Source organism: Rhinoraja longicauda, chromosome 29 (genome assembly GCF_053455715.1).
Source record: "Rhinoraja longicauda isolate Sanriku21f chromosome 29, sRhiLon1.1, whole genome shotgun sequence".
Lineage (NCBI taxonomy): Eukaryota > Metazoa > Chordata > Chondrichthyes > Rajiformes > Arhynchobatidae > Rhinoraja > Rhinoraja longicauda.
Genome location: NC_135981.1, coordinates 27,556,013 through 27,582,986, shown reverse-complemented (window position 1 = coordinate 27,582,986; position 26,974 = coordinate 27,556,013).

Genomic DNA, 26,974 nt, shown 5'->3' with positions numbered 1-26,974 from the left:
TATAAATGTTGTTATAGCAACTGCCTCAACCACCTCCTCCAGCAGCTTGTTCCATATATTCACCACCTCTGGTGTAAAACAGTAGCCCCTCGGTTTTCTTTTAAATCTTCCCCCCCTCATCTCAAACCTATGTCCTCTGGTTCTGAATTCCCCTGCGCTGGGTAAAAGATTTGTTGTGCGTGTACCCTATCTTTTCACCTCATGATCCACTCATTTGACTATCCCATCGTTTAAGAAACAGTTGGACAGGTACATGGATAAGCCAGGTTTGGAGGGTTATGGACCAAGCGCAGGCAAGTGGGTCTAGGGTAGCTGGGACATTGCTGGCCGGTGTGGACAAGTTTCCACACTGTATCACTCTATGACTCTCCATACACATATCATATCATATATATACAGCCGGAAACAGGCCTTTTCGGCCCACCAAGTCCGTGCCGCCCATCGATCCCCGTACATTAACCCTATCCTACACCCACTAGGGACAATTTTTACATTTACCCAGCCAATTAACCTACATACCTGTACGTCTTTGGAGTGTGGGAGGAAACCGAAGATCTCGGAGAAAACCCACGCAGGTCACGGGGAGAACGTACAAACTCCATACATCTCTCACACATCTCTCCACACATCTCAGTAGTGTATATCCATGCAGGTGTAAACTGAGGGATTGTGCTTATGGATGGGCATAGCTTTGCAGAGCTGTAAGTAAAAAATGTATTTCACTACCTGCTACACGTGAGAAACCATTGAACCACTGAAGAGCTGACTTTGTGTCCATCTGGTGTATATTTTGTGGAGCAGTGGCCAATCCCTGTGAAGATGTGGACTCAGTGGATGCTCACTACTGCTTCCAAGATGACGCCCAACACAGGCGACTATTTGCGTGCCAGCCACGGATGCAGATCTACAATCGCACATTACAATCGCCCCACACTCTTAAACCTCCACACGCTGTAAACGGCACGATTGTAATCATGTGTTGTCGCTCCGCTGACTGGTCAGCATGGAACAAAAGCTTTTCGCTGTACCTCGGTACACGTGACAATTAACTGAACTGAATTGTTACAGGGTGACTTGAAGATGAAGGGAGGGTGGTAGCGAGACTGGAAATTCTGGTGGGAAGTGTCCAAAGAAAACGAGATGCCTGCAGAGGTACGACCACTTTGCCCCAGTCCCCTGAGCCCCTGATGCTGCTGTGTCAAGCCTGAAGCCACCTCATATTCCACCCAGAACAAGATGTCCATAACTCAACAATGGCTCCAATCGGGTATCTACAAAGGCAGAGTGGAAAAACATTTGAGCTTTTTTGCTACTTTTCTGGGCAGCACAGTGGCACAACTGGCAGAGTTGCTGCCTCACAGCACCAGAAACTCGGCTTCACTCCCGACTACGGGTGCTGTCTGTATGGAGTTTGTACCTTCTCCCCGTGACCATGTGGGTTTCCTCCAGGTTCTCCGGTTTCCTCCCACACTCCAAAGATGTACAGGTTTGAGATGTCCAGGATTCATTGGCTTTGGTAAAGATTGCAAATTGTCCCCAGTGTGTTGGATAGTGTAGTGTAGCGGAATCGCTGGTCGGCATGGGCTCCGTGGGTCGAACAGCCTGTCTCCACCCTGTATCCCCAATGTAAAGTAAACTAAGGTTGGTAGGTTAATAACTGCAGATGCTGGTACAAATCGAAGGTATTTATTCACAAAATGTCTTCAGTCTGAAGAAGGGTCTCGACCCGAAACGTCGCCCATTCCTTCTCTCCTGAGATGCTGCCTGACCTGCTGAGTTACTCCAGCATTTTGTGAATAAAAGGTTTGTAGGTTAATTCGCTTCTGTAAATTGCCCCTAGTGTACAGGGTAGAACTAATGTGTGGGTGATCATTGGTTGGCACAGACTCGGTGGGCCGAGGAACCTGTTTCCATGCTGTAACTCTAAACTAAACTAAACTAAACTAAACTAAGCTAAAATCGGCAGGATAATTTGCAAAAAGATCTGGCTTGTGTATTGTAGAAAATTCGGCAAAGGATCTTAGGCCAACTCCCCATGGGTGTCAACATTTTCCCAGCATCCCAGCAACAATGAGCATTGATTGGTGAATATTCCTTTAAATAGACTTTGGTTTGATGCCTTTGGTCCTGAGGACCTGCTTACGGATGGGGCAGGGTGTCAGGTGAAGTACCGGTCAACAAGATGCCCTGCAGCCCCATTAATGAGGGCAATCAGACATCATGAGTGTCAATCAACTGGCTAATGAGATTCTGGGTGGCCTCTTGTTCTTCAACAGAGATTTAAACTAAAGAACCCAGGATTAGAAAATATAAAGTGTGCAAAACATTGTTTAGTTTAGTTTAGAGAAAGCATGGAAACTGGCCCTTCAGCCCACTGAGTTCATGCCAAACATCGATCACCCGCTCACACCAGTTCTACATTACCCCATCTCCTCATCCACTCCTGACATACCAGGGGCAATTTACAGAAGCCAATTAACCTACAAACCCGCTGGTCTTTGGATGTGGGGGAAACCGGAGCACCCGGAGAAAGCCGGGTCTCTGGCAAGGTGAGGCAGCAGCTTTGCCACCGTGTGCAAAGTGGGGGAGAGGTGCGGGCTACAGGAAGAGGTAGTCATAGAGCCATAGAGTGATACAGCATGGAAACAGGCCCTTCGGCCCAACTTGCCCACACCAGCCAACATGTCCCAGCTACACTAGTCCCACCTGCCTGCGCTTGGTCCATATCCCTACAAACCTGTCCTATTCATGTACTTGACTAACTGTTTCTTAAACGTTGGGATTGTCCCTGCCTCAACTACCTCCTCTGGCAGCTTGTTCCATAAAACCCACCACCCTTTGTGTGAAAAAGTTGCCTTTCGGATTCCTTTAAACCTTTTCCCCTTCACCTTAAACCTATGTCCTCTGGTCCTCGAATCACCTACCCTGGGCAAGAGACCCTGGGCATCTACCCGATCTATTCCTTTCATGATTTTATACACCTCTATATGATCACCCCTCATCCTCCTGCGCTCCATGGAATAGAGTCCTAACTTCTCTCTGTAGCTCACACCCTCTAGTCCTCAATAGCGTGATTAAATCACAAATGATGCATCATTGGAGAGAGCTTGAAGACTCTACACTGAGAGAAGGCTTTCAGTCAGGGCTTGTCAAGGATCTTAGTTGGGTTGTGGAGCGTGGGATGCAGAGGATGTTGAAGGAAGGATTGGGAGGAGGGAGATGATTGCGGAGAGAGTCTGGAACTGCACAGGTCTGAAACAGGAGAGGATGAGCTTGAATGTGCACTGGGTCAGAGTGGTGATTGGCCTGGCTCTTCACTATGAGCGATTGGCAGGGTTCAGGGTTGGGCTTTGGTTGGTAGAAGGATCCGTGACGATGGTCCGTGGTCGAGGAACATTTCAGTTCAAGATCCTTGTTCGTTTGATTGTGTTAGGGGGGAGAAATCTGGAAAGAGAGGTGGCACAGAGGCTCAGAGGTAGAGTTGCTGCCTCACGGCGCCAGGGACATGGGTTCATTCCTGACCACGGGTGCTGTCTGTATGGAGTTTGTACATTCTCCCCGTGACTGCATGGGTTTTCTCTGGGTGCTCCGATTTCCTCACACACTCCAAAGACGTACAGGTCTGTAGGTTATGTGTAAGATGGAACTGCAGATGCTGGTTTAAACCGGAGATAGACACAAAAAGTTGGAGTAACTCAGCGGGACAGGCAGCATCTATGGAGAGAAGGAATGAGTTACATTCCAGTCTGAAGAAGGGTCTCGACCCGAAACGTCACGCGTTCCTTCTCTCCAGAGAAGCTGCCTGTCCCTCCAGCTGAGTTACTCCAGCTGTTTGTGTCTATCTCAGGTTTGTAGGTTAATTGGCTTTGGTAAAATTGTAAATTGTCCCTAGTGTGTGTAGGATAGTGCTAGTGGATGGGGTGATCACTGGTCAGTGTGGACTCGGTGGGCCGAAGGGCCTGTTTCTGGGCTGCATCTAAAGACTACAGTCTAATGACTAAAGTCTAAGGGTCCTTGCTCCGCTGAGTTACTCCTGCACTTGATGTTTTCCTCCAGCATGTACTTGTTGTGCCAGACAACAGCATCTACAATCTCTTCTGTTTCCACAACTCTCATAAAGATGCACTCAAGTGGCGTCTGTCGAAGATCTAAAGAGTAGCAGAGGTCAACTGCTAAAAGGACCACAATCCCTATTGGTATGGAGGAGAAAGACCATCAACTATATATAATAGTTCATAGCATAAATAATGTTCAAGGCTCGGTGCTGGGGCCACAACTATTTAGAATATATATTAATGATTTAGATGATGGGATTAAAAGTAACACTAGCAAATTTGCAGATGACACAAAGCTGGGTTGCAGTGTGAACTGCGAAGAGGATGTTAGAAGGTTGCGGGGTGACTTGGACAGGTTGAGTGAGTGGGTAGATACATGGCAGATGCAATATAATGTAGATAAATGTGAGGTTATCCACTTTGGCGGCAAAAACAAGGAGGCAGATTATTATCTCAATAGTGTCAGATTAGCATAAAGGGAAGTACAGCGAGACCTGGGTGTCCTTGTACATCAGTCACTGAACTTGCAGGAACAGCAGGCAGTGAAGAAAGCTAATGGCATGTTGGCCTTCATAACGAGAGGATTTGAGTATAGGAGTAAAGAGGTCCTTCTGCAGTTGTATAGGACCCTAGTGAGACCACATCTGGAGTATTGTGTACAGTTTTGGTCTCCTAATTTGAGGAAGGACATCCTTGCTATTGAGGCAGTGCAGCGTAGGTTCATGAGGTTAATCCCTGGGATGGCGGGACTGTCATATGAGGAAAGATTGGAAAGACTGGACTTGTATTCACTGGAATTTAGAAGGATGAGAGGGGATCTTATAGAAACACATAAAATTATAAAAGGACTGGACATGCTCAATGCAGAGAAAATGTTTCCCAATGTTGGGCGAGTCCAGAACCAGGGGCCACAGTCTAAGAATAAAGGTGAAATGAGAAAGATCTTTTTCACCCAGAGAGTTGCGAATTTGTGGAATTCTCTGCCACAGAAGGCAGTGGAGGCCAATTCAATGGATGAATTTAAATGAGAGTTGGATAGAGCTCTCGGGGCTAGCGGAATCAAGGGATAGGGGGGGGAAGGCAGGCACAGGTTACTGATTGTTGATGATCCGCCATGATCACAATGAATGGCGGTGCTGGCTCAAAGGGCCAAATGGCCTCCTCCTGCACCTATTTTCTCTGCAGGAAATGCAATGCCGGTGGATTAAATACCTGACTGCATTTAGCCTTTGGGTTTTTTATAGCATTCCGAATACGCACAAGTTTCAAGCCCCATTCCTGCCCAACCTTTGCCTCTCTCTGTGCAAATCCTCCCCAGAGCTGGTGGAGTGTGTGACAGTCTGGTACATTATTACAGAGTGCTGAAAATATTGCTCATTGGTCCATGCACAGAATGGGCCTTGTACTCACCAATGATAAATCATTCCAAGTTATTTGCATTCTCCATGTTCCCATTTTGTTCCTTTCCCACCACTTGTCCTGTTCATCCATTGCCACTGGTTATTCTATCATAAATCACTAATGATCCAGCATTCAATGATTTCTTGGCCAGTGTCCATCCTGGCTTTGTTATTAGTTTGCATTCTGTCCTCCTTTATTTCTTATCTCATTGTCATTCCTTTTCTCCAATTCTTCGTTGAGTTTAGTTTAGAGATACTGCGTGACAACAGTCCCTTCGGCCCGTCGAGTGATTACTGACCAGCGGTCACCGCACATTAACACCGTCTTACATACACTAGGGACAATTTACATTTATACCAAGCCAATTAACCCACAAACCTGTACATCTTTAGAGTGTGGGAGGAAACCGAAGATCACGGAGAAATCCCAAGCAGGTCACAAGGAAAACATACAAGCTCCGTACAGACAGCGCCCGGATTCAGGATCGAATCCGGGTCTCTGGCACTGGAAGGCAGCAACTCTATCACTGCACCACCGTGCTCCCACTCATCACTTTCTATACTCAAAACAAGAGCAGGAGGAGGAATAGGCCACCTGATCCCTCAAACCCGTCCCACCAGAAATATGAAGAAATATGAAGATCATTCTGAAGAGGGATCTCGACCCGTAATGTCAGCTATCATGTCCTCTGGAGATGCTGCCTGACCCGCTGAGTTATTCCAGTACTTTGTGTCTTTTTTTTGTAAACCATCTTCTTCAAACCTTAGGGTCTCAAAAAATATGATCATGGCCGATCTACTCTGGCCACAACACCTCTCCATGCCAATCTCTTTGTCCTCAATGCCCTGATTTTCCAAACAGGTATCTATCTCCTTCTAATGATCTAACCTCCACAACTCTATGGGGCAGATAGTACATAGACCAGTACAGCACACGGACAGGCCCTTCAGACCACAGTGCATGTGGCGAACATGATGCCAAGACCATCACTGACCTGCCTGCACATAACCCATATCCCTCCATTCCCTGCATATCCATGGGCCAATCCAAAAATCTTTTATATGCCACTAACATATCTGCCTCAGCAGTGGGTTCCAGGCACTCTCCACCCCCTCTCCTTTAAACGTTACCTCTCTCACCTTAAAGAGATGCCCTTGAGTATGAGATCATTCCAAAGATACACCACTGTGGCAGGACATTTCTTTGCACTTCCATTTTAAGTGACTGGTCCCTTGCAACTATTCTTTTGCAATCATTTACAGTTGGCAGCCGTTTGTTTTATGGAATTCCCTCCCTAAACCTGTCTGACTCTAGACTTTAGAGTTTTGAGATACAGCATGGAAACAGGCCCTCCGGCCCACCACCCTCACCCACCAGCGATCATCCCGTACACCAGCGACCACCCCGTACACCAGCGACCACCCCGTACACCAGCGATCACCCCGTACACCAGCGACCACCCACACCCACCAGCGACCACCCCGTACACCAGCGACCACCCACACCCACCAGCGATCACCCCGTACACCAGCGACCACCCACACCCTCCAGTGATCACCCACACCCACCAGCGATCACCCCGTACACCAGCGACCACCCACACCCACCAGCGACCACCCCGTACACCAGCGACCATCCACACCCACCAGTGACCATCCACACCCACCAGCGACCACCCACACCCTCCAGTGATCACCCCGTACACCAGCGACCACCCACACCCTCCAGTGATCACCCCGTACACGAGCGATCACCAGCGACCACCCACACCCACCAGAGACCACCCAAACCCTCCAGTGATCACCCCGTACACCAGCGATCACCCCGTACACCAGAGACCACCCACACCCACCAGCGATCACCCCGTACACCAGAGACCACCCACACCCACCAGTGATCATCCACACCCACCAGTGACCACCCACACCCACCAGCGACCACCCACACCCACCAGCGATCACCCCATACATCAGCGATCACCCACATCCATCAGCGATCACCCTCACCCACCAGCGACCACCCACACCCACCAGCGATCACCCCGTACACCAGCGACCATCCCGTACACCTGCGATCACCTCGTACACCAGCGATCACCCACACCCACCAGCGACCACCCACACCCACCAGTAACCACCCACACCCACCAGCGACCACCCACACCCACCAGTGATCATCCACACCCACCAGTGACCACCCCGTACACCAGCGATCACCCCGTACACCAGCACTCGTTAGTGCACTACGCACTCTGGCAATTTACAGTTTTGCAGAAGCCCATTAACGTTTTGGAGTGTGGGAGGAAACCAGAGCACTCGGAGAAAACCCACCTGTAGTCGGGATGGAAGCCGGGGCTGTGCCGCTGTAAGGCAGCAGCTCTACCACCGCGCACTGCCATATGTTGAACACCCAGCAATGGACAGGCAGTCCGTGTCAGTGTCACACTGATATTCTGCCTCACTCAGAAAGTCAGATCACAGCACAAAACGTGAGAGAGTGGACAGTGAAGGAATGGCAATGAAATGTCAGGCAGGTACAGACAAGCTGCTGAAGTGACATGCACAGCAGGTGGAAAATAGTGATAAGCCTGAAACAATATACTTTGGTGAGAACAATGAGGAATTCCAACATAATATGAAGGACACCACTCACAATGGAGCACAGTGAGTCAGATGTCAGGATTTATGTACACATGTCTTTGAAGGCAACAGGAGAGAATGCAGTTCCATGTTCATGATCTACGTTCTTTAATATATATATATAATTTTAAATTAATTTCTTCATTTCTTTTGAACTTAGTTTAGTTTAGAGACACAGACTGGAAGCAGGCCCTTCGGCCCACCGAATCCGCACCGACCAGCGATCCCCGCACACTTACACCGTCCTACACACATGAGGGACAATTTACCATTATACCAAGCCAATTAACCTACAAACCTGTACATCTTTGGAGTGTGGGAGGTCTCGGAGAAAACCCACACGCTCACGGGGAGAACGTACAAACTCTGTGCAGACAGCACCCATAGCTGGGATTGTATTGGGGTCTAAGGCGCTGCAAGTGCTGTGGGCAGCAACTCTACTGCTGTGTCACCGTGCTGCCTTTTATCAACGATATTTTTTTAAAGTTGGCAGGCCTATGGCAACCAGAGCCGGTACAATTATCTTCAGGGCAGACCAGGCATGCGTTCTCAGCAACCACCACCCAAGGCCTCGTCACATCCACTGCCTTGGCTTCACCGGATGCCCAAGGCTTCAAGGCCCAAAGCAAATCAAACCGACATGTCTGGAAAAGTGTCCGTGTGAGAATAGTTCAGGCCATGATCCTGGACACAGTGTGCTGAGTGAAACACTATCTGGCCCATCAGGATTGTGTAGGAAGGAACTGCAGATGCTGACGATAAACACAAAATGCTGGAGTAACTCAGCAGGACTAGCAGCATCTCTGGAGATGCTTCTCTCCAGTCTATTCATTCTCTCCAGAGATGCTGCCCGTCCCGCTGAGATTCTCCAGCATGTTGTGCCTGTCTTAGGCGTTTATGTGTCTTGGGTCTAACCTGTGGCACACCCTGAATGAGCTGAACCTGGCCATTCTGGTTCAAAGAGTTCTACATGGGGCAATATATTTTGGTGATAACGATGAGTTGTCCCAGTGTAATATGAAGGATACAACTGGAAATGGAGAACAGCAATTTGGTTATCAGGGGTTTTGTACACGTCTTTGAAAATGATAAGAGAGAATGAGGAAGAATTTTAAAAGGTACATGAGATCTTGGGTTTTATAAATGGTGACAGTGAGTAGAAATAAAACGAGAGTTACAGTGAATATGTTCAAAACATATTCTGCTGGAGGAGATAGTTGAGGCAGGTGGCATTGCAACGTTTAAGAAACATTTCGACAGGTACATGGATAGGACAGGTTTAGTGGGATATGGGCCAAACAGAGGCAGGCGGGACTAGTGTGGATGGGGCATGTTGGTCAGTGTGGGCAAGTTGGGCCACGGGGCCTGTTTCCTCGCTGCATGACTGTGACTCTTTCACGGTATATTTGAAGCAACACACTTTGGTGAGGAGATGAAAACCTGAGAAGTTAGTGCACGGCACGGTGGCGCAGCGGTAGAGTTGCTGCCCTACAGCGCCAGAGACCCGGGTACGATCCCAACTATGGGTGCTGTCTGTAAGGAGTTTGTACGTGCTCCCCGTGACCGCATGCGGTTTTTCCAAGATATTCGGTTTCCTCCCACACTCCAAAGACGTACAGGTTTGTAGGTTAATTGGCTTGGTGTATGTGTTAATTGTCCCTACTGTGTGTAGGGTAGTGTTGATGTGTGGGGATCGCTGGTCGGTGTGGACTCGGTGGGACAAAGTGCCTGTTTCCACACTGTATCTCTAAACTAAACAGTTCCAGAGGTGGGGGTGTTGGCTTTATGGATAAATTGGGGGAAGCAGCAGACTTTGAGCAGAGATGATGTGATAAGTTATTCCTATCATCAAATGGCCACAGAAAATTAATAGAAGAAGTCTGTTTCTATTGAAGGGAGTCATGAAATTGAATTCACTTTGTGCGTGTGTCAGGAACTGACACTGAATTTTTGGATTAAATCAGAATGGTTAATTTTACTCTGAAAAAGTCATTCTTTAATTGCACACTTGATTAAATGGCGGCACGGTGGCACAGTGGTAGAGTTGCTGCTTCACAACAATAGACAATAGACAAAAGACAACAGGTGCAGGAGGAGGCCATTCGGCCCTTCGAGCCAGCACCGCCATTCAATGTGATCATGGCTGATCATTCTCAATCAGTACCCCGTTCCTGCCTTCTCCCCATACTCCCTGACTCCCACAACACCAGAGACCCAGGATCAATCCTGTCCTGTAAGGTGTTTGTACGTTCTCCCTGTGACCACGTGGGTTTTCTTTGACATCTTCAGTTTCCTCCCACACTCCAAATACATAAAGGTTTGTAGGCTAATTGGCTTGGTATTAATGTAAAATTGTGCCGAGTGTGTGTAGGATAGTGTTAATGTGCGGGGATCGCTGGGCGGCGCAGACTCGGTGGGCTGAAGGGCCTGTTTCCATGCTGTATCTCTGTATCTTTGAACTAAACCGGGCCATTTAATCAAGCTTCCTGGCAAAGGGGCTGCTGATGGAGTTAGGAAGTTGTTAGGAAGTGGGATTTCATGGGTAATATTAGCCAAGCCAGGTGCTGTTGGCATTGTGACAAACAGATTAGGAAAGTCAATTTGTGGTTTAAGGAGTGGCCGGGAAGGGTTGGTTCCATATTACTGGAGCCGGGCAACAGTGCTGGGATAGGACGGAGCTGTACCCTTGGGATGGGCTTCACCTGAAGCAGGACAAAGGTCTCGGGCGGAAAGAATAACAAGAGACTTAATTCTCAAACGCACAAAAGCACTGCCAATAAAAACAAAATCAGCACGAAAGATTAAACTACACGTTGGATAAATGAATCAGGACCAAATGAATGACCTGAGATTGGATAATGATATAGTCAACTACATTACATGCTCACACTAAACAAAGAAAAAAATGTTCTTTACACATTGTTACAACCTTAATTCTCTCTTACCATTTTATTTGCTCTTCCTGCCAATTTAATGTGAAATAGTTGAGGTTTGCTGTGATTATTATTCTCTTCTGCCGCTTATTTGATTGATTTATATTTCTTCCTCCCTCCTCGATTCTTTTAATTTAACACACCTTAAGAAACGAGAAGTAGAGATGGTTGAAAGGCTTCATGTTCCCAGAAGTAAATATCGCCCGCAACCTGTCCTGGAATAGCCACGTTGAGGCGATGGTCAAGAATGCACACCAAGGCCTCGACTTCCATCCGAACGTCCCCAACATCTCACCAGTTTCTACATATGCGCCGTAGAAAGCATTCCACTGGGATGCATCCCTGCATGGTCTGGGAACTGCTCCATCTAAGACTGCAAGACATTACAGAGAATTGTGGACGCAGCCTAGACCATCACACAAACCAACCTCCCTTCCATTGACTCCATCTACACCATGCCCCCTTGGCAAGGCCAGCAGCATAATCAAGGACCAGTCTCACCCCGGTCACTCCCTCCTCACCCCTCTCCCATCAGGTAAGAGGTACAGAAGTGTGAAAACGCACACCTCCAGATTCAGGGACAGTTTCTTCCCAGCTGTTATCAGGCAACTGAACCATCCTATCAATAACTGAGCTACTATCTGCCTCATTGGAGATTCTCGGACTATCTTTAATCAGATTTTATTGGACTTTATCTTGCACAAAACGTTATTCCCTTTATTCTGTATTTGTGCACTGTGGACAGCTTGATTGTAATCATGTACAGTCTTTCAGCTAACTTGATAGCACGCTTTTCACAGCGGATGGGACAATAACCTAAACTAAACTAAACTAAACTAAAGAGGTTAGAAATGACCTAATAGAAAACCTAAAGACATCATAAACCAGCACAGGGGAAGAGCCAACGGCTAGCTGGTATATATCGTGCAACCCTACACATTTGAAAAGAGTCGTCGACTTTGATCAAAGATTATAATTAATTTCAGGCACTCATAGGTTCTAATTAAGTTTATTACTGTTCATGACTTATGTTCTTTAAAAAAAAAATCCTTTCCTTTAAATTTCTTAACTTCTTTTGAACTATCAAAGATATTTCTTTAAATTGTTGAAAGGTCTACGAGTCAATACTGTTATCATCAGGCAGACCAGGGATGCGTTCTCAGGTACCACCACCTGAGGTCGAGTCACATCCACTGCCTTGGCTTCACCGGATGTCCAAGGCTTCAAGCTCCAAAGCAAATCAAACCGACATGTCTGGAAAAGTGTGCGTGTGGGAATAGTTCAATGGTTCAGTGGTCTTTACTGTCATGTGTGCACAGCACAGTGAAATACTTTCTCCATAGCTTAGAACGTAGAACATAGAAAATAGGGGCAGCACTAGGCCATTCGGCCCTTCGAGCCAGCACTGCCATTCAGTATGATTCAGTATGATTCTGGCTGATCATCCAGAATCAGTAGTCCGTTCCTGCTTTCTCCCCATATGCCTTGATTCTGTCAGCTCTAAGAGCTACAGTATATCTAACTCTCTCGTGAATACATCTACACATACACAATGTATGTATGTATGTAATGGATACATATACATATCCATCTTCTATACATACACAAGTCGCCATATTTTTGGCACAGTTTACGCAAAGAAAAAGTCCAAAGTCCAAAGTGCAGAGTCCACCTGCTGGATATACTGGAGTGCCCTTGGTCCAGGTAAGCCCAGGTAAGACCCCAGGCTGCTGCAGGGCCTCCCCCATCACCCTCGGCTAGCTCGGCCCGCGGACAACGTCTCTCTCATCAGTGAGCTGAGTGAAACACAAACTGGCTCCATCAGGATTCATAACTTCATAAGTTCCAGGAGCAGAATTAGGCTATTCAACCCATCAAGCCTACTCCGCCATTCAATCATGGCTGATCTATCTTTCCCTCTCAACCCCATTCTCCTGCCTTCTCCCCATTACCCCTGGCACCCGTACTAATGAAGAATCTGTCAATCTCCGCCTTAAAAATATCCACTGACTTGGCCTCCGCAGCTGTCTGTGGCACTAGCAGAAACATCCTCTCCACATCCACTCTATCCAGGCCTTCCACTATTTGGTAAGTTTCAATGTGGATTGGTGCCTTAAACAGCAGGCATGACCCATTGAGTTACTGCAGCATGTTATCTTAGGCATTTATGTTTCTTGCGTCTACCTGTGGCACACACAGAATAAGCTGATGCTGGCCATTCCGGTACAAAGAGTTGTACAATGGGCAATCTTAGCAATCTGAGTTTGGGTGGAGCAATTATTTGCCAGGATTCCTGGTGTGAGTTATTGCTCAGGGATCAATGCAGAGAGTGTGTTTGTATCAATGTCAGGGTACAACTCCTGATGATTTCTGTTCATCCAGACCATCCCAGCGACATTAGGCCCCACTTCACATTGATTTTGGTTCCAAACCCCATGCTCATAAGTTATAGGAGAAGAATTGGGCCATTTGGCCCATCAAGTCAAACATGGCTGATCTTCTGTTCCCTCTCAACCCCATTCTCCTGACTTCTTCCCATAACCCCTGACTCCTTACTAATCAAGAATCTGTCAACCTCCGCTTTAAGAATATCCATTGACTTCGTCTCCACAGCCTTCTGTGGCAATGCATTCCACAGATTCACCACCCTCTGACTAAAACAATTCCTCCTCATCTACTTCCTAATCTGACTAAAGAAATCCCTCCTCATCTCCCTTCTAACATGCACAGTTAAAAGTGACAATGTTTGGAACTACTAAAGCTACTCAGCAGAAGCCTGCAGCTTCTGTGAAATAGGGAAAGAACCGGAAGGCAGCACTTGGTGATTGAAGCTGAGAAAAATGTTGAAACATTGCACTTAATGCTTGTTATCAAAATGAGATTGGTGGTGCTGTGAGTGAAATGAGAACCAGGTACGTACGGCCAGCTGTCATGGGAAATCCACTGTGCCCATGAAGACCAGACCACCCTGGGTGGTCCCCACACAATCTTGGCTCTTTACCAATAAATAACATCAGGGTCAAAAGCCTAGCCTGAAGTGTACTTACGTTACACAGTTCAATCGCTGACTCAGGGGTGGATGGGTTACCTTAAGAGTCATAATGCATTTTTATTTCAAACTATACGATGTCTATTTGCATTAACAATGTAACACACAACCAGGCATTTGATCAGAACTAAAAGAAACACAGTGTACTACATTAAAGGAAATAAACAAAAGATTAAACACTGACATTGAAATCTTTGATGCCCGGACCAGACATTTTGAGGACAGTGGGTTTAAGTAAGTAGAATTATAAATCTTACCTCATGAAATATGATTAAAGGACTTGACTGATTAAGACAGCAATCATTGGCCCAGATCCCAGTCTATGGAATAACTTCAGTGAACACTCTGTATCTTGGTGACTGTTCTCGGTCTGGTTCGTGCTCTGTACTCGTTTCCCTGGTACAAGCATTATTTTTTGCCGCTGTACTTAAGGGCCTGTCCCAGTTCGGTGATTTTATGGCGACTGCCGGCGACTAGGCTGGCGCTGCATGTTCGCCAGTGTGTCGCGGGCATGATCGTGAGTATTCTCCAATGAGTCGTAGCAATCCTTGGGTCTTCCTCGGGGAAATTTTATTCTGTTCGAAATTTTTTGGGGACAGCTGGCTTGACGCCAATGTTCGGAGCTTGTCATCTCCTGTCGTGGGTGCTGTCGTAGGTCATCGCCAGGTTGTCACCAGGTGACGTAGGTTGTCCCCGGTGCTGATCCACCATTTATAAGAATTCTGTTTGTTTGAATAAAGTAAATTTTGGACATTTCGACCAAAGATTGATGTTTGAAGTGATTGTATTTCAGAGTAGTTTCTCATGGCATCTCTTTCAAATATTTTCATTTCATTTATTTTGACCAATAAAACAAAATAAAACAAAATCAAATAATTTAATTTCAGATGCTGGTTAAAGCGAAGACAGACACAAAAAGCTGTAGTCAGGCAGCGGGTCAGGCAGCATCTCTGGAGAAAAGGAATAGGTGACTTTTGAAGAAGAGTCTCGACCCGAAACGTCACCGATTCCTTTTTACCAGAGATGCTGCCTGGTGCGTTGAATTACTCCAGCTTTTGTGTCTGTCTTAGGTGTATAGGTTAATTGGCTTCAGTAAAACTGTAAATTGTCCCTAGTATGTAAATTGTCCCTAGCTGGTCGGCGCGGACTCCGTCAGCCGAAGGGTCTGTTTCCACGCTGTATCTCTGTACTTGTATACACTGGAATTTAGAAGGATGAGAGGGGATCTTATCGAAACGTGTAAGATTATTAAGGGGTTGGACACGTTAGAGGCAGGAAACATGTTCCCAATGTTGATGGGAGTCCAGAACCAGGGGCCACAGTCTAAGAATAAGGGGTAGGCCATTTAGAACGGAGATGAGGAAAAGCTTTTTCAGTCAGAGAGTTGTAAATCTGTGGAATTCTCTGCCTCAGAAGGCAGTGGAGGCCAGTTCTCTGAATGCATTCAAGAGAGAGCTAGATAGAGCTCTTAAGGATAGTGGAGTCAGGGGGTATGGGGAGAAGGCAGGAACGGGGTACTGATTGAGAATAATCAGCCATGATCACATTGAATGGTGGTGCTGGCTCGAAGGGCCGAATGGCCTCCTCCTGCACCTATTGTCTATTGTCTAAGTCTACTTGTCCCAAAATGACCACTTTGCGTAAAGCGGGAAATCTCCATTCTTTCACGGGTCAGGAAAGTATCATGAATGAGTACCTTGTGTGGATTGACGTTGCTGTCCAATAGTTTTTTCTCATGCGTGTTTGTCATGCAAAGCGGCTGAGCAGAGCACGGCAGTCACTTGTGTAGGTGTGTAATGGTCGATTCTAGATGATCTTGGCATATATCCGCCCTGTGGAAATGAAACAAAGACATGCTGCATCCGAGTGATAAATCTATCCGCCCACAATTGTCAAATGGATGAATATTGTGTGAAATGGGAACTGTGTTTTCTCCTACAATCCCCGTGCCTTGTTCGTGAGATAGATATACTGACTGGTACCATTATCTTATTGTGGATCGCCGGTTGTCGTAGCTTGCCATCGCCTAGGAGGTAGGTTGGCGTGGGCATTGTCGTGGTCGTTGTCATAGACATTGTCGTAGGGTTAAAAAAATCGAAGGTTTTTCGGCGATCTTCTACGACTTTGAGAGTCGCCGGCAGTCACCTTAAAAATCGCCAAAGTGGGACGGGCCCTTTACGGCAACTTTAGGAAAGGAGTTGGCAATCATTGGTGCATCCAGGTTTTGGCACACATTCAACGGTACTCTGGATTGGTGCAACCATCCCTTTGGTTTATGGTCCTAGGCTGGAAACTTCACTCTGCCCATGTTGTAAGTGGCCAAGCTTTGTACTAAGCAATCGTTTCGCTGAACACCTTCGCTCAGTGCACCTTGGCCAACACAATCTCCCGGTTGCCAAACATTTTAAATCCCCCTCCCATTCCCACACTGAACATTCCGTCCTGGACTTCCTCCATTGTCAGAGTTAGATCAAACACAAAGTGGAGGAATAGCACCTCATAGTTCGCTTGGGCAGCTACAACCCAGCAGTATAACTCTTGTTTCTCTAACTTCAAGTAACACTTGCATTCTCTCTCTGTCCGTTCCAACCACACTCTAGTTGTCGTATTAATTTCACTGCCGTCCTGTTGAGTTTCACTACCGGCATAACTCGTTATCACCTACTCCAAAGCCAACAACAGACCATTGTGGGCTCCAGCTTTAGTTGATCATCGTTGCTTTTTGCACATCTTTCATTCATTTGTCCTATGTACCATCTATATCTCTCGTTTCCCTTTCCAAAAACTTTCAGTCAGAAGAAGGGTCTCGACCCTAAACGTCACCTATTCTTTTTCTCCAGAGACGCTGCCTGAGTTACTCCAGCATTTTGTGTCGATCTTCATTGTAAACCAACATCTGCAGTTCCTTCCTCCCAAATGGACCAGATGCGTTCCATTTGAATGAACATTGGAGTGTTTTGGGGGGAAAAGAAGGGTATTGGAGCCAAGCAGATCAGGAGATGAGGTAAGGCACAGGGACTCTAATGTTCAGGGATCAGGTTACCATTTGCAGATAGACAGTGAGTTTGGTGACAGGGGTGGTTGGAAAATTGGAAGCCTGACATTTGGGCAATCATCGAGTAATTTATTTGTCACCATGGAAACAAGGCCTTCGCTCCAGCTCATCCATGCCAACAAGATGCCCCATCTAAGCTAATCCCATCTGCCCACGTTTGGCCCATATGTTTCTAAACTGTAGACTTTAGAGATACAGCGTGGAAACAGGCCCTTCAGCCCACCGAGTCTGCACTGGACTGCGATCGCCCTATACACTAGCACTATCATGGAAACCGGAGCACCTGAAGAAAACCCACGTGGTCATAGGGAGAACAGTGGCGCAGCGGTAGAGTTGCTGCCTTACAGCGAATGCAATGCCAGAGACTCAGGTTCGATCCTGACTACGGGTGCCGTCTGTACGGAGTTTGTACGTTCTCCCTGTGACCTTCGGTTTCCTCCCACACTCCAAAGACGTACAGGTATGTAGGTTAATTGACTGGGCAAATGTAAAAATTGTCCCTAGTGTGTGTAGGATAGTGTTGATGTGCGGGGATCGCTGGGCGGCGCGGACCCGGTGGGCCGAAGGGCCTGTTTCCGCGCTGTATCTCTAAATCTAAAAAAAAACGTACAAACTCCATGCAGACAGCACCTGTAGTCAGAATCAAACCTGGGTCTCTGGCGCTGTGAGGCAGCAACACTACTGCTGCACCACTGTGTTACTCCAGCACTTTATGTCCTTTTGTTCATAAGTAGCAATCTGTTTCATTGCTCATTCAGAAATATTTTTCGCAACTGACCATGTCATTTTGAGCAGTTTTCAGATTTTCTTTCAACATTTGGTGAAAAATACCAGAATAATGGGCCTTTCTTCATAATTGACACCACTCATCCTTGGCATCATCAGAAGAAACATGGATAAGAGTTGGTCTTGGCATCATGTTCGGCACAGATATTGTGAGCCTGTTTCTGTGCTTTATCTCTAAACTAAACTAAAAGGGCGGCACAGTGGCACAATGGTAGAGTTGTTGCCTTACAGCGCTTGGAGCGCCGGAGACCCGGGTTCGAACCCGACCACGGGCGCCGTCTGTACGGAGTTTGTACGTTCTCCCGTGACCGCCTGGGTTTTCTCCGAGATCTTCGGTTACCTCCCACTCTCCAAAGACGTGCAGATATGTAGGCAAATTGGTTTGGTGTATGTGTAAATTGTACCTAGTGTGTAGTCATTCATTCACAAAATTCTGGAGTAACTCAGCGGGTCAGGCAGCATCTCAGGAGAGAAGGAATGGGTGACGTTTCGGGTCAAGACCCTTCTTCAGACTGATGTCGGGGGGGACGACAAAGGAAGGATATAGGTGGAGACAGGAAGATAGAGGGAGAACTAGGAAGGGGAGGGGAAGAGAGGGACAGAGGAACTATCTAAAGTTGGAGAAGTCAATATTCATACCGCTGGGCTGCAAGCTGCCCAAGCGAAATATGAGGTGCTGTTCCTCCAATCTCCGGTGGGCCTCACTATGGCACTGGAGGAGGCCCATGACAGAAAGGTCAGACTGGGAATGGGAGGGGGAGTTGAAGTGCTCGGCCACCGGGAGATCAGTTTTGTTAATGCGGACCGAGCGCAGGTGTTCAGCGAAGCGTTCGCCGAGCCTGCGCTTGGTTTCGCCGATGTAAATGAGTTGACATCTAGAGCAGCGGATGCAATAGATGAGGTTGGAGGAGGTGCAGGTGAACCTCTGCCTCACCTGGAAAGACTGTTTGGGTCCTTGGATGGAGTTGAGGGGGGAGGTAAAGGGACAGGTGTTGCATCTCCTGCGGTTGCTGGGGAAAGTGCCCGGTGTTGGGGTGGTTTGGATAGGAAGGGACGAGTGGACCAGGGAGTTACGGAGGGAATGGTCTCTGCAGAACGCAGAAAAGGGAGGGGATGGGAAGATATGGCCAGTGGTGGGGTCCCGTTGTAGGTGACGGAAATGTTGGAGGATGATTTGTTGGATCCGCTGGCTGGTGGGGTGGAAGGTGAGAACGAGGGGAATTCTGTCCTTGTTACGAATAGGGGGAGGGGGAACAAGAGCGGAGCTGCGGGATGTAGAAGAGGCCCTAGTGAGAGCCTCATCTATAATGGAGGAGGGGAAGACCCATTTCCTGAAGAATGAGGACATCTCTGAAGCCCTAGTGTGAAACACCTCATCTCGGGCGCAGATGCGGCGTAGATGGGGGAATTGGGAGTAGGGGATAGACATTTTGCAGGAGACAGGGTAGGAAGAAGTGTAGTCCAAATAGCCAAGGGAGTCAATGGGTTTATATTAGATGTCCGTCACTAGTCTGTCTCCTGTGATGGAGATGGTGAGGTCCAGAAACGGGAGGGAGATGTCGGAGATAGTCCAAGTTGGATCGTGTTAATGTTTGGGGATCGCTGGTCGGTGCAGATTCAGTGGGCCGAAGGGCTTGTTTCCGCGCTGTATCTCTAAAACTAAAACTAAACGTACTGGTTCGGCTCACAAAGGAAGAGAGATCCATTTGAGGAAATGTCTGACGGCAAAAGCGACTTAATGGGGCCTGCGCTCAGAGTGAGGAAGAAGAAAAGAAATGTGGGCCACATAAGAAAATGCCACTTCAAACACACCACTGATTACTACACCGTGGCTGAAGTGCACAGAGCTATCACTCATTCACATACTGTGAAGGCCATTGAGGAGAACATGAAAACATTGCTTTATCTTGCGACCCAAGGGGCTGTTGACATCTTTTTGGAAAACAGATGACCAGAAACAGCATCAGGTTACAACAAAATCCCAATGATTCCCCATGGCATTTTCCCGGTGAAGAGCTTACCCATCTGGTTTAACTTGTTTAAAAGAGCACAGAACATTCTCGGAGTGAGCTGCACAGTATGGTGCCTCAGAGAAACATTCAATGCAGATCCCGGCTGTTGGACCCATGGCTTTCGGTTTGCTTCAACACAGGGACCAGTCATGCATTGAACCCTTGCCCACGGGGGACACTTGACTTGCCGCCAAGGTACATAGAAACTGGTCTGAGGTGCATTTATCGCCAGAGGTGATGTAATGCTGAAGCTCTATCAGGCGCTGGTCAGGCCGCATTTGGAATATTGTGAGCAATTCTGGGCCCCGTATCTGAGGAAGGATGTGCTGGCTCTGGAGAGGGTCCAGAGGAGGTTTACAACGATGATCCCAGGAATGAGTAGGTTAACCCATGATGAGCGTTTGTCAGCACAGGGCCTGTACTCGCTGGAGTTTAGAAGAATGAGGGGGGGCTGATTGAAACTTACAGAATAGTGAAAGGCCTGGATAGAGTGGATGTGGAGAGGATGTTCCCACTAGTGGGAGAGACTAGGACTAGAGGCCACAGCCTCAGAATTAAAGGACGTTCTTTTAGGAAGGAGATGAGGAGAAATTTATTTAGTCAGAGGGTGGTGAATCTGTGGAGTTATTTGCCACAGAAGACTGTGGTGGCCAATTCAATGGATATATTTGAGGCAGAGATAGATAGATTCATTATTAGTGTGGGTGTCTGGGGTTATGGGGAGAAGGGAAGAGAATGGGCTGAGGAGGGAGAGATAGATCAGCCATGATTGAATGGCAGAATAGACTTGATGGGCCAAATGGCCTAATTCTACTCCTATTCCTTATGACCTTATGATGGGATGTTGGTGGGGGTGGGGATTGGGATGGGGTGGGGGTGGGGATGGGGATGGGGATGGGGATGGGGATGGTGTTGGGGATGGGGATGGAGATGGGGATGGGGATGGGGATGGTGTTGGGGATGGGGATGGTGTTGGGGATGGGGATGGGGATGGGGATGGGGATGGGGATGGGGATGGGGATGGGGATGGGGATGGGGATGGTGATGGCGATGGGGATGGGGATGGGGATGGGGATGGGGATGGGGATGGGGATGGGGATGGGGATGGGGATGGGGATGGGGATGGGGATGGGGATGGTGTTGGGGATGGGGATGGGGATGGGGATGGGGATGGGGATGGGGATGGGGATGGGGATGGGGATGGGGATGGGGATGGGGATGGGGATGGGGAATGGGATGGGGATGGGGATGGGGATGGGGATGGGGATGGGGATGGGGGTGGGGGTGGGAATGGGGATGGGGATGGGGATGGGGATGGGGATGGGGATGGGGATGGGGATGGGGATGGGGATGGGGATGGGGATGGGGATGGGGATGGGGATGGGGATGGGGATGGGGATGGGGATGGGGGTGGGGGTGGGGATGGGGATGGGGATGGGGATGGGGATGGGGATGGAGGTGGGGGTGGGGATGGGGATGGGGATGGGGATGGTGTTGGGGATGGGGATGGGGATGGGGATGGGGATGGGGATGGGGATGGGGATGGGGATGGGGATGGGGATGGGGATGGGGATGGGGATGGGGATGGGGATGGGGATGGGGATGGGGATAGGGATGGGGATGGGGATGGTGTTGGGGATGGGGATGGGGATGGGGATGGGGATGGAGGTGGGGGTGGGGGTGGGGATGGGGTTGGGGATGGGGATGGGGATGGGGATGGGGATGGTGTTGGGGATGGGGATGGGGATGGGGATGGGGATGGGGATGGGGATGGGGATGGTGTTGGGGATGGGGATGGGGATGGGGATGGGGATGGGGATGGAGATGGGGATGGGGATGGGGATGGTGTTGGGGATGGGGATGGTGTTGGGGATGGGGATGGGGATGGGGATGGGGATGGGGATGGGGATGGGGATGGGGATTGGGATGGGGATGGGGATGGGGATGGGGATGGGGATGGGGATGGGGATGGGGATGGGGATGGGGATGGGGATGGGGATGGGGATGGTGTTGGGGATGGGGATGGGGATGGGGATGGGGATGGGGATGGGGATGGGGATGGGGAATGGGATGGGGATGGGGATGGGGATGGGGATGGGGATGGGGATGGGGATGGGGATGGGGGTGGGGGTGGGAATGGGGATGGGGATGGGGATGGGGATGGGGATGGGGATGGGGATGGGGATGGGGATGGGGATGGGGATGGGGATGGGGATGGGGATGGGGATGGGGATGGGGATGGGGATGGGGATGGGGATGGGGATGGGGATGGAGGTGGGGGTGGGGATGGGGATGGGGATGGGGATGGGGATGGAGGTGGGGGTGGGGATGGGGATGGGGATGGGGATGGGGATGGTGTTGGGGATGGGGATGGGGATGGTGTTGGGGATGGGGTTGGGGATGGGGATGGGGATGGGGATGGTGTTGGGGATGGGGATGGGGATGGGGATGGGGATGGGGATGGGGATGGGGATGGGGATGGGGATGGTGTTGGGGATGGGGATGGGGATGGGGATAGGGATAGGGAAGGGGATGGGGATGGGGATGGGGATGGGAATGGGGATGGGGATGGGGATGGGGATGGGGATGGGGATGGGGATGGGGTTGGGGATGGGGATGGGGATGGGGATGGGGATGGGGATGGGGATGGGGATGGGGATGGGGATGGGGATGGGGATGGGGATGGTGTTGGGGATGGGGTGGGGGTGGGGGTGGACATGGGGGTGGGTATTGGGGTGGGGGTGGGGATGGGGATGGGGATGGGGATGGGGATGGGGATGGGGATGGGGATGGGGATGGGGATGGGGATGGGGATGGGGATGGGGATGGGGATGGGGATGGGGAAGGGGATGGGGATGGGGATGGGGATGGGGATGGGGATGGGGATGGGGATGGGGATGGGGACGGGGATGGGGATGGGGATGGGAATGGGGATGGGGATGGTGTTGGGGATGGAGGTGGGGATGGGGATGGGGATGGGGATGGGGATGGGGATGGGGATGGGGATGGGGATGGGGATGGGGATGGGGATGGGGATGGGGATGGGGATGGGGATGGGGATGGGGATGGGGATGGGGATGGGGATGGGGATGGGGATGGGGATGGGGATGGGGATGGGGATGGGGATGGGGATGGGTGGGGGTGGGGGTGGGGATGGAGGTGGGGGTGGGGATGGGGATGGTGTTGGGGATGGGGATGGGGATGGGGATGGGGATGGGGATGGGGATGGGGATGGTGTTAGGGATGGGGATGGTGTTGGGGATGGGGATGGGGATGGGGATGGGGATGGGGATGGTGTTGGGGATGGGGATGGTGTTGGGGATGGGGATGGGGATGGGGTTGGGGATGGAGATGGGGATGGGGAATGGGATGGGTATGGGGATGGGGATGGGGATGGGGACGGGGATGGGGATGGTGTTGGGGATGGGGATGGGGATGGGGATGGGGATGGGGATGGGGATGGGGATGGGGATGGGGATGGGGGTGGGGATGGGGATGGGGATGGGGATGGGGATGGGGATGGGGATGGGGATGGGGATGGGGATGGGGATGGGGATGGGGATGGGGATGGGGATGGGGATGGGGATGGGGATGGGGATGGGGATGGGGATGGGGATGGGGATGGGGATGGGGATGGGGATGGGGATGGGGATGGTGTTGGGGATGGGGATGGGGATGGTGTTGGGGATGGGGATGGTGTTGGGGATGGGGATGGGGATGGGGATGGGGATGGAGATGGGGATGGGGATGGGGATGGGGATGGGGATGGGGATGGGGATGGGGATGGGGATGGGGATGGGGATGGGGATGGGGATGGGGATGGGGATGGAGGTGGGGGTGGGGATGGGGATGGGGATGGGGATGGTGTTGGGGATGGGGATGGGGATGGGGATGGGGATGGGGATGGGGATGGGGATGGGGATGGGGATGGGGATGGGGATGGGGATGGGGATGGGGATGGGGATGGGGATGGGGATGGGGATGGGGATGGGGATGGGGATGGTGTTGGGGATGGGGATGGGGATGGGGATGGGGATGGAGGTGGGGGTGGGGGTGGGGATGGGGTTGGGGATGGGGATGGGGATGGGGATGGGGATGGTGTTGGGGATGGGGATGGGGATGGGGATGGGGATGGTGTTGGGGATGGGGATGGGGATGGGGATGGGGATGGGGATGGAGATGGGGATGGGGATGGGGATGGTGTTGGGGATGGGGATGGTGTTGGGGATGGGGATGGGGATGGGGATGGGGATGGGGATGGGGATGGGGATGGGGATGGGGATGGGGATGGGGATGGGGATGGGGATGGGGATGGGGATGGGGATGGGGATGGGGATGGGGATGGTGTTGGGGATGGGGATGGGGATGGGGATGGGGATGGGGATGGGGAATGGGATGGGGATGGGGATGGGGATGGGGGTGGGGGTGGGAATGGGGATGGGGATGGGGATGGGGATGGGGATGGGGATGGGGATGGGGATGGGGATGGGGATGGGGATGGGGATGGGGATGGGGATGGGGATGGGGATGGGGATGGGGATGGGGATGGGGATGGGGATGGGGATGGGGATGGGGATGGGGATGGGGATGGGGATGGAGGTGGGGGTGGGGATGGGGATGGGGATGGGGATGGGGATGGGGATGGAGGTGGGGGTGGGGATGGGGATGGGGATGGGGATGGTGTTGGGGATGGGGATGGGGATGGTGTTGGGGATGGGGTTGGGGATGGGGATGGGGATGGGGATGGGGATGGTGTTGGGGATGGGGATGGGGATGGGGATGGGGATGGGGATGGGGATGGGGATGGTGTTGGGGATGGGGATGGGGATGGGGATAGGGATAGGGAAGGGGATGGGGATGGGGATGGGGATGGGGATGGGGATGGGGATGGGGATGGGGATGGGGATGGGGATGGGGATGGGGATGGGGTTGGGGATGGGGATGGGGATGGGGATGGGGATGGGGATGGGGATGGGGATGGGGATGGGGATGGGGATGGGGATGGGGATGGGGATGGGGATGGGGATGGGGATGGTGTTGGGGATGGGGTGGGGGTGGGGGTGGACATGGGGGTGGGTATTGGGGTGGGGGTGGGGATGGGGATGGGGATGGGGATGGGGATGGGGATGGGGATGGGGATGGGGATGGGGATGGGGATGGGGATGGGGATGGGGATGGGGATGGGGATGGGGATGGGGATGGGGATGGGGATGGGGATGGGGATGGGGATGGGGATGGGGATGGGGATGGGGATGGGGATGGGGATGGGGATGGGGATGGGGATGGGGATGGGGATGGGGATGGGGATGGGGATGGGGATGGGGATGGGGATGGGGATGGGAATGGGGATGGGGATGGTGTTGGGGATGGAGGTGGGGATGGGGATGGGGATGGGGATGGGGATGGGGATGGGGATGGGGATGGGGATGGGGATGGGGATGGGGATGGGGATGGGGATGGGGATGGGGATGGGGATGGGGATGGGGATGGGGTTGGGGATGGGGATGGGGATGGGGATGGGGATGGGGATGGGGATGGGGATGGGGATGGGTGGGGGTGGGGGTGGGGATGGAGGTGGGGGTGGGGATGGGGATGGTGTTGGGGATGGGGATGGGGATGGGGATGGGGATGGGGATGGGGATGGTGTTAGGGATGGGGATGGTGTTGGGGATGGGGATGGGGATGGGGATGGGGATGGGGATGGGGATGGTGTTGGGGATGGGGATGGTGTTGGGGATGGGGATGGGGATGGGGATGGAGATGGGGATGGGGATGGGATGGGTATGGGGATGGGGATGGGGATGGGGATGGGGATGGTGTTGGGGATGGGGATGGGGATGGGGATGGGGATGGGGATGGGGATGGGGATGGGGATGGGGATGGGGATGGGGATGGGGATGGGGATGGGGATGGGGGTGGGGATGGGGATGGGGATGGGGATGGGGATGGGGATGGGGATGGGGATGGGGATGGGGATGGGGATGGGGATGGGGATGGGGATGGGGATGGGGATGGGGATGGGGATGGGGATGGGGATGGGGATGGGGATGGGGATGGGGATGGGGATGGGGATGGTGTTGGGGATGGGGATGGGGATGGTGTTGGGGATGGGGATGGTGTTGGGGATGGGGATGGGGATGGGGATGGGGATGGGGATGGGGATGGGGATGGGGATGGGAATGGGGATGGGGATGGTGTTGGGGATGGAGGTGGGGATGGGGATGGGGATGGGGATGGGGATGGGGATGGGGATGGGGATGGGGATGGGGATGGGGATGGGGATGGGGATGGGGATGGGGATGGGGTTGGGGATGGGGATGGGGATGGGGATGGGGATGGGGATGGGGATGGGGATGGGGATGGGGATGGGGATGGGGATGGGTGGGGGTGGGGGTGGGGATGGAGGTGGGGGTGGGGATGGGGATGGTGTTGGGGATGGGGATGGGGATGGGGATGGGGATGGGGATGGGGATGGGGATGGTGTTAGGGATGGGGATGGTGTTGGGGATGGGGATGGGGATGGGGATGGGGATGGGGATGGTGTTGGGGATGGGGATGGTGTTGGGGATGGGGATGGGGATGGGGATGGAGATGGGGATGGGGATGGGATGGGTATGGGGATGGGGATGGGGATGGGGATGGGGATGGTGTTGGGGATGGGGATGGGGATGGGGATGGGGATGGGGATGGGGATGGGGATGGGGATGGGGATGGGGATGGGGATGGGGATGGGGGTGGGGATGGGGATGGGGATGGGGATGGGGATGGGGATGGGGATGGGGATGGGGATGGGGATGGGGATGGGGATGGGGATGGGGATGGGGATGGGGATGGGGATGGGGATGGGGATGGGGATGGGGATGGGGATGGGGATGGGGATGGGGATGGGGATGGGGATGGGGATGGGGATGGTGTTGGGGATGGGGATGGGGATGGTGTTGGGGATGGGGATGGTGTTGGGGATGGGGATGGGGATGGGGATGGGGATGGAGATGGGGATGGGGAATGGGATGGGTATGGGGATGGGGATGGGGATGGGGATGG